This window comes from Miscanthus floridulus, chromosome 11 (genome assembly GCF_019320115.1).
Source record: "Miscanthus floridulus cultivar M001 chromosome 11, ASM1932011v1, whole genome shotgun sequence".
Classification (NCBI taxonomy): Eukaryota; Viridiplantae; Streptophyta; class Magnoliopsida; order Poales; family Poaceae; genus Miscanthus; species Miscanthus floridulus.
Window position 1 is genome coordinate 24,829,452 of NC_089590.1, and position 7,385 is coordinate 24,836,836.

Genomic DNA, 7,385 nt, shown 5'->3' on the forward strand with positions numbered 1-7,385 from the left:
ATATAGGACTGCATACAAAACCCCCATCGGCATGTCACCATTCTAGCTAGTCTATGGAAAAAGCTCCCACTTGCCCATTGAGCTTGAGCATCGAGCTCACTAGGCAATCAAAAGCTAGAATATGGATTTCAAGCTAGTCAGCAAAAACAGATAGAAACAAATAGCTGAGCTAGAAGAATGGCGAGAGAAGGCATACCATAGTGCCTAGTTTTATAAGGAAAGAACCAAAGGATGGCATGATCACCGAATCAAGCTCAAAGAATTCAAGCAAGGAGACAAGGTCTTGTTTTTCAATTCAAAAGTCAAGCTATTCGGTGAAGGAAAATTGAGGAGCAAATGGAAAGGACCATACACCGTCATCAACACATCACCACATGGCACGATCACCATCCAGAATGATAGTGGTAACATTTTCAAAGTCAATAGTCAATGTTTGAAAATTTTCCTTGAGCCTTCTCACAATATTGACTTTAACCAAGAATTAGGTAGAATAGATTTAATTGCTTTTGATACATTCATTCAAAGCTTATAAAAATGTAAAAATAATCATGCTAACATATTCTTTCATTTACTTAAAATTTAAAAATATTGCTTTACCTTTCTAAGCAAGGAATCATGGCTAGATGACCTTTATGCCCTCACTAGACAAACCATGATTCTTGCTCAATCTTGCTTGATACATGCTGATCACATGAATATCCATTCATAATCACAAGATCATGTGACTTTTATTTTGAATATCCTTTTTTATTCATCATAATCTTGAGCATCTTAGGCTATCACTTGCTGATCCTAGTGAATAAAAATCTGACACCAGCATCTCTAGGATCACCATGCATGCACATGCACCTAGACAAAAATCTAGGCTAGGAGGATGACCTAGGGGTGCAGGCACACCCATGGTGTGGTCACACCACCCGTGGTTCCTCTCACCTCCAATCTTCTTCCACATCTCATTGATCCTCTAGGAATCATGTCTATGGCGATGCTTGGTTTGTTTCCTTCATGGTAGAGGCCCGAACTCCTATATCAATCACCCAAGCCTCTCCCTTGCTTCACACCAAGCTGCAAGATTTCTTCTCTCCCTCCACATAACACTCAAGTTCTAAGACTAGCATGGCCAACCATGCTCTCACCTTGTACACAGGGTCTTGTTCCACCTACAACCTAGATGTCATCCCGACGTCCATCGACTTAGTGCCCGAGAGCTCCTATGTAAGGGAAGAAGCTAGGCTCATCACCGAAGCACCACTCGCCATCATGGCACCACCTAGCTATGCCATGAGGGGTGGTTCAAGCCTCAAGACCACATCGTGTTCCAAGGCACCCCTTGGTGGTGCCAAGGAGAAGAAGGTGGCGCCAACACGTCCAACCACTGGTGCCATTGGCCTCAAGAGGAAGGCGCCCAAAGTTAGCAAACCTAGCAAGCACTCTATTGTAACATCTTTGGGCAATTCAGTCTCTTGTGCTAGTTTGTCCCTACCTTCCACTAGGCCTAGTCCTTCTTACACCATGGTAGGCATGCGCAAACCTGATGGAGGGTAAGGTGAAGGCGCTTATGCGCAAACTGGCCAAGAAGATGGTAAGCAAGCTAGCTCCGTCGAGGAAGGAGTCAGAATCCTCAGGTGCACACCTTAGGATCAAAAGGCTTAGAAAGCTTCCAATGATCAAAAGACTTATAGGGCAATATGAGAGTAGTGATGAGGAGGACGCACCTTCTTGGGGTCCTTCCATCGCCTCTCTTAGCTCCAAGAATGATAGCCTATGAGATCTCCTTTGGGGCCTTAATGATAGCTTAGCCATGAATCTCCTCAAGATTAGAGATCCTGTTGATGACATCAACAGCTTGCGCTTCAAGCTTGACCAGAAATTAGCTAAGGTGGCTAAGGCAGTGGGAGTGGTAGATGCTTTAGATGAACCTCTCTAGACCACTCCCGTTGTTGATGGTTGTTAACATCAATCATAACCATCAACATAACTTGTATAAATGTATAAAAAGGATTGCCAACATAGTTTTAGGGGTTTAAACTAACAAATTCCACGAGTTTGGGTGAATCTATGTTTTCAATAGGGTTTATCTAGAAAACCAGCAAGGAGGACCTATTCATCAAAGCAAATCACATTTATCCATAGTGAAACCGATGTGGGAAGACTCTAGAAGGCAAACCACCAAAGTGGAGGGTAGGTGTCTGCCATGTGAGGCCGACCAGCCCCACCTGTAGGCTGCCTAGCTCCCTAGGCCCACCTGTCAGCCCTTCCTTCAAATGTTGGTTCTCCACCGCATCCTAGATGGCATCTATGCTATTCCTTCAAGTTAGTTTGATCCGAGGGTCCAGAAATGACACTCTGGCCTATATATACCAGTTAAATAGTAGAAGATATAGCTTACCCATGTCAGAACTAGAGAACCTTAGTTTTCCTCTCTACGCTCTGATTTATCCTAACCTTGTTGCTACCCTTAGTATTGTTACCCTTAGTTAAGTTAGACCATTGTTAGTCTCACACGTTTCGCTATGGATACGATACTTGGAATACTTCCGAGTGAAAGCTATAGTGGTATTCGTGTGCTTGCAGATTTATCTGTGTGCGTTAAAATATACCAACAAGCTTTTTGGCGCCATTGTTGGGGAAACGGTTGCTAAATTAACTACAAGCCTAGCTTAACCTTTTATCTTTTATTCTTTCTTTTGTTTTACTTTTCTTTTAGCATGGATTCCACTCCTATCTATCAATTTGCTAAACCCACAAGGGCAAGCCTAAAACAACTAGAATCTTCAGAGCCTATCATAACACCTAGTTATGAGCTGCTCTTGAGTTTAATAAAATTGATTCAGGATAAATCCTTCATGGGAGAAGGCAATGAAAATCCATACTCACAACTCTGAGAGTTTGAATGGACTTGTGCATGGTTGCGTATCGCTGGCATGTCTAACAAGACCTTAAGATGAAAGTTGTTTCCATTCTCTTTGACGAGAAGAGCTAAACAATGGTATAGTCTAACCGTAGGATGTACGCAAGGAAATTGGGAAACACTATGCTCTAAATTTTGTTTATATTTCTTTCCCATCTCTAAAGTGGTTAACCTTCAAAAAGAGGTTCTAAATTTTAGACAACTAGAAGAAGAATCTCTTGGCACATTGTGGGATTATTTTAATGACCTCATCATCACTGGCTCAAACCTTGCCATTCGAGACCCTATACTTCTTCAACATTTTTATATGGGTCTTAGCAAGGATTCTAGGGAATCCCTTGATGTGGCCTCTAGAGGAGCTTTCCTTCATTTGTCTACAAGTGAAGCAAGAGCTATGCTTGATAGAATTAGTGGAAAGACTCCCTGCACTAGCATTCCTAATAAACTCCCTGAGGAAGAGAAGGAATCCTCTCTGAAACAAGAAGAGGAAGTTTTGATAGCCAAATCACAACCACTCCAATCCCAAGATGTAGCTATCAATCCCGAACCAACAATACCCCAAAATCCCCCAAAAGAAGAAGAATTCCACCTTTGGAAATCCATGTTGAGATTAAGGATGACCTCTTTGGTGCTGATTTTGGGAGAGCATTAAATTCTCATAAGAGACCTTCAAGCGAATATAATTCAAATCCTTGCAAGAAGGGACCTCTTAGAAAGAGTCCTTATTCTCATGTGGGACATTGGGAAGAATTCAAGGATGGCATGTCTAGTGATGCCATAAAGGAGAGCCTAGCCATTTACAAGCCACTCCTATCCTCTCCCCTTCTATGCCCACATTAGATGTCTTATTTGAACCCATCCTTGACCCCGATGATCCCTCTTATGTTCTTTCTCCTAAGTCTCATGATGACCCTAGAAATCCATTAAGACAACCAAAGTATAGGAATCATCAAGACCACAAGGATGACCAAGAAGAGAAATGACAATGGCTAGAATGTATTAAGAATTGGCTAGAATGTATTAAGAATTCATATGCCATTGCTAAAGATTGGATGGACAAGGACGAAGCCTTATGGGTAGAATCCAAACTTGGTTTAGATTCAAACAGTGAGCTTAAATCAATCTCTTTTACAAACATGACTCATCCAAGTTTGGAAGAGGCCTTAGACGAGATCAACCCGAGAGTCACCAATCCATGGGAAATCTTAGACAAGAGTAAATTGCATGGCCGGTCCTTAAAGTATTTGGCGGTTTTCATTTGGGTCCCCAAACTATGAAATCGCACGTTTGGCTACCTAATGTATTTAAGTGATCTCATCTAGGTCCAAAATAGATACAAGGAGGGTTAGTAGCTGATGTGGACATGATTTGAATAGAAAACCCATGAGACATGCAACGTCCCCATCGGTGGCGGCTCCCGCAAGCCATGCCCCATGCCTACGCTCGTCCCGTGGGCGGCGCGCCATTGCTGGGCCTCGGCATCAACATGGGCATGGCCATGGGCACTGGCCTCAGGCCCTAAGCGTCCTTATAGCAGCTATGGCCTGGGAGTGGGTGATGAGCGGGCTAGCGAGCATGGAGAGGAGGTCCGTGGCTATGGCCTGCGGGGAGCTAGCTGATGTGCCGGGTGAGGACGAGGAGGAGGAGGCGCAGCAGGAGATGGAGAAGGAGACGGCGAGGGAGATGGTGAAGGCCAGCTTTAGCAATAGGGGAGCTGGCCAGAACCACAGGAGTAGCATGCCCGTGGTGCACCTCAGCACCTGCAGCGCCGCTGCCACCTCCTTCTTCGTCCACTGCCTTGGCAGCGCCTGCGCCGGTTGCGCATTCCTGTTCTAGGGTGTCGGGCTCGACAGCGCCAAGGAGGAGGCCAAGTACATGTCCATGTTTGCTATCCGTGACCACCCTGACGCCCTAGTCCCTGAGCGCAACCACCTGCTGCTTAGCCTCGCGTGCTCCTCATGCTTTGTGGCCATCAAGATGTGCGCTGACATCGAGCGGCCCTACATGGGCTACCTCTCTGACCTCCTGGATGGCAAGGAGATCATCCCTGTCGGCCCACTGCTTGTGGATGACTCTGACCGTCTGAGTCTGATCGCGTCATGTGGTGGCTCGACACCCAGCCCCTTGCCTCCGTGGTGCTTGTCTCCATTGGCAGTGAGTACTTCATGTCGGAGCAGCAGCTGGCGCAGATGGCGCGTGGCCTAGAGCTCAGTGGTGAGTGGTTCTTGTGGGTGGTGTGGTTCCCCATGGGCCCTGAGGATAGCGATGATGCAGTGCATGTGCTGCCCCAAGGGTTCACCCCAATGCTCAGGCGTGGTCTGGTGGTGGAAGGGTGGGCGCCGTAGAGCCATGTCCTAGCGCACCCGGCCTGCGGCGTGTTCCTATCACACTGTGGTTGGAGCTCCATGCTGGAGTCCCTAGTGGCGGGTGTGCCGATCGTGGTGCTCCCACTGCACATCGACCAGCCGGTGGGCACCAACCAGGCCATGGAACTAGGCGCCACCGTGCGGGTGCCACAGGAGCGGTTTGGGGAGTTCAAGGCTAAGGACATGGCACGCACGGTGTGTGGGGCCATGCGTGAGGAGGAGAGTCGTGCGCTCAGGCACTGCGCCATGGAGCTGCAGGAGGTGGTGGCGTGGAACGACGCGGATGGCACGTAGGTCGATGTGCTCGTCCAACGCATGGCATGGCTCTGCGACAAGGGACAGTAGCGAGTGGCTGGGTGACGCCCACGGGTTGAGGAAGTCAAAGAGGAGGAGGTCTGGGCGGACTGTGATTTGATTGCCACTATCATCTATGGTCACGTCAGCTTCTAACCCTCCTTGTGTCTATTTTGGACCTGGATGAGACTGCTTAAATACATTAGGCAGCCAAACGTACGATTTCATAGTTTGGTGACCCAGACGAAAACCACTCAATACTTTAAGGACTGGCCATGCAATTTACTCCTTAGACAATAAAACATCCACTGAATGTCATAGGCATGGAATGATGGAGACAATGTTTCTGCCTATAGACATTCATGAAGAAACACCCTTGGAGCTTGGAAAGGAAGATGACATCGATGAGCATGGAAGTTATTTCATGAAAACCTCATCAAATCCAGGCTCACATGAGAAATCTCCTAAATTAATTAGTCTCTCCAACATTGCCACACACGAGATCTTCAACCCCCTTGTGCTTCCTGTTCATAAAGACTTTGAAAGGGTGGTTGTAGATGCATATGTTTATCATAAATATTGCAAATCTTGTTGGCATGAATCTTGAGACAGGTACATGATGATTGGTGTTGGAGGGGAAACCACTTTACCAATTAGAAGCGCAATTAGAAGGTTTCCTGAAGACGAGCTTTTGTCCTAAAGCAAGCACTTTTGAAAGATAATATGAGCTTTCACCTTTTGTTGTAATGTCCTTGTGAAATGAGAATGGAAATATAATTATGAAAATATTCCTTTGGGTATTTTTGTCACTAACCATTTCAGGTTTTGAAGCAAAAAGAATGAACAATGATGACTCAAGGTATGTCCAACCAATCATCATGCAACATTGAATCACATCCATCCAAACTTGACTTTGCCTTGCAAAATTCAAGCCTGGGGGATGGGCTTCTCTGAAAAATCTGATGTCATGTTGCTAATTCATCTTGGTTGTCTCTATCTTTATATCATGCTCAATAACAATCATGCTTTTTCATCTCTATTTGAATAAATCTCTACAGTACTTTCATGCTGCTTTTGTTTACTATAGTATGCATAGGTTTTGAAGTTTTTTTATACACCTTTTAAATTAGGCATGGTACTTAGTTGAAACTATTTTCTTGAATTAAATTAGATGCGGTGTCTAGTTTGATTCTTGAACTAAAAGGTGTGCTGATTTTACATCCAAAGGCTTTTAAATTAAGCGAGGTGCTTAGGTTAAAATGCCTTCGTAAATCAAATTAGACGTAGTGTCTAGGTTGATTTTTGAGCCAAAAGTATGATTTAGTTGATACTGGTTATTTTGTTGGACTAACCCCTATAGGAAACTCTCAAATCAATTTGGGTAAGTCACAAGATAAATTTAAATCGGAGGTGAAGCAAGGCACATGATGAACTCCAATAACATTGCAGAAAGAAGACACAACTCATTCATGGTCATTCGCTATGTCCTTAGCTACAAGTTACCTTTGCCTTGAGCCATGCCTATACAGAACATGATAAACAAAAACTATGCTAAAATAATTTTAACACCATCTTTTCGTTAGCATAGATGAAAACTACAAAATCCTGGACAAACAACCCATGTTTCAAAATTGTATATTCCTTTGGGTATGTGTTGTCCACTAATCCTTTGCAGGCATAAAACAATGAGTGAGGAAAAAAGTCTAACAAGGTGTTAAAAAATCAAAGAGTAGAAAGATGGCATGACAAAAGGATGAGAAAGAGAGGGTGCAATCTAGGAGACAAGAAGCTCATGAATAGCTCAAGCTACAAGG

At 44.7% G+C, this 7,385-nt stretch overlaps 1 pseudogene; it reads left to right on the plus strand.

The window, feature by feature from the left end:
- Window positions 1–4,450: 4,450 nt before the first annotated feature.
- Window positions 4,451–5,622, plus strand: LOC136491718 (beta-D-glucosyl crocetin beta-1,6-glucosyltransferase-like; annotated as a pseudogene).
- The last annotated feature ends 1,763 nt before the right edge of the window (window positions 5,623–7,385 follow it).